The 1,796-nt window shown below is 43.0% G+C and overlaps 1 pseudogene across 1 annotated transcript; it reads right to left on the bottom strand.

Moving 5' to 3' along the window:
* Positions 1-978: 978 nt before the first annotated feature.
* LOC307053031 (small ribosomal subunit protein eS10-like) lies at positions 979-1,468 on the bottom strand (annotated as a pseudogene). The gene has a single exon. The product of its transcript is annotated as a small ribosomal subunit protein eS10-like (transcript).
* Positions 1,469-1,796: the final 328 nt, after the last annotated feature.

Raw genomic sequence — 1,796 nt, 5'->3', positions numbered from 1 at the left:
GCCTCCATTCTTTTTCCAAGGTCCTGGATCATCTTCACTATCATTATTCTGAATTCTTTTTCTGGAAGGTTGCCTATCTCCACTTCATTTAGTTGTTTTTATGGGGTTTTATCTTGTTCCTTCATCTGGTGCATAGCCCTGTGCCTTTTCATCTCGTCTATCTTCCTGTGAATGTGGTTTCAGTTCCACAGGCTGCAGGATTGTATTTTTTCTTGCTTCTCTGTTTATATTTCTATTTGACTTTTTCTTCTATCTCTTTCCTGAGTTTGATTAACTCATTTCACATCTTGGTTTTTGTCCATTTCTATCCAGAAAATTTGAATTTTGGTGTTTTATACCTTCAAATGCCTATTTAATAATATTTAATTTGTGTTGGATAGTGTGTCATGATTTTCATCCATTTCTTTGTTGTTTTGGAGGGGAATAAATTCATCAGCTGAACATATTAGACTCTCACTTATTGTTTTCTTCTCAAAGTGGCTTGGTATAGATGCTGCCTGTGATTTGTTTATTTAAAAGTGTGTTGAATTTTCCCAGCCTGCTAATAACAGGTGTTTCTTTGTGGGGAGAGGTAAAGGGCTTGGGTGGTTTACTAAGATTCTTAGTTCAGGAATGCCTTCTTTTATTGATAAGTGTAGTGAAATTTCTTTAATAGATTGTGGTTTTCTGAGAGAGAGATTAGTGTGTCTTCTGATTCTGCAATTTTCTTTTGTTTCTGTAGGACTTCTACTTTCCACCATTTTCCAGTCTCCAAGTAATGCTTCCCCCTTCTAAGCAGCCTTCCTCTCCCTATGAGTGGAGGCTTTCCAAGACTGTTACTTTTGGTTCTGTGCATTTTTGAGCCTCTCCTAGATTCCTCAGTGGCCAGTGCTCTGGCCTGCCAGGTGGCAGACCTAATCTCAGTCTCCCTCCTGCCCTCACTCCCTTCCTTCCTTCCTTCCTACACGTTTATTCAACACTAAACAATCTCTTCCAGATTTACTGAGGTGGCCAGCCACATCCACGGCCAAACACACCTTTAAATTGGAATTCAGTTGCTGACCCAGCCTGGCCTTAACTCTCCTTTTGGCACCAGAGGGCACAATGCTTGGTCTGTAGGCGTTTCTGTCAGCTTCTGCTTGTGTGAGTCTTGCAGGTTGTTCTCCCTCCAGAACTTTGGGCTGTGGCCAGTCTCAGGACGGCTGCAGTGCAGGGTGGCTGGCCCATCTCAGGGGGCAGATGGAGGCAATCACAGAAATACTGGATACCCCTGCTGGTAAGGTACCAGTAGAAATGTCTCCAGGCAAACTGTTCCTTCCTGTAGCCTGGCGAAGTGAGACAGTATGGCCTTCATGATGTGAAGACTGGGCACATTCTTGTCTGCCAGCTCAGGGTGTTTAAGCATGTGGACATCTTTTTTGGCCACCATCACCCCCTCCCTTAAAAAGAGTTCATAAATGACAAGCAGGTCCTTCTTGGGCATCAACATCACGATGGCTGCTGCATCCGGGGCTGGAGCTGGAGAAGGATTCTTAGCATTCCTCTACTCAAGATGAGACCCTCTCTTTTTGAAGTGGTGAATTTTATTCATGTGCTTCCACTGCTAGGATTCCCCTGAACCCATCCTTCTTCCCTGCAGTCTTCACCTGACTTTCCAGTTAGAGCTCTGGAGTGAGCTTTGGAGCCAGCTTTGCTGATATCATATGTTTAATTTGCCTCTTACATGTAAATTAAAGTTTGTGGGATCTCTGTCTTGTAGTTATGGTATAGATATAGATTATATGTGATTTGAGTTGCTCTCCTTGTTAGTTTGTATG

The sequence above is a fragment of the Hyperoodon ampullatus genome (assembly GCF_949752795.1).
Source record: "Hyperoodon ampullatus genome assembly, chromosome: 5".
Lineage (NCBI taxonomy): Eukaryota > Metazoa > Chordata > Mammalia > Artiodactyla > Ziphiidae > Hyperoodon > Hyperoodon ampullatus.
This window is presented reverse-complemented; position numbering and strand designations above follow the sequence as displayed.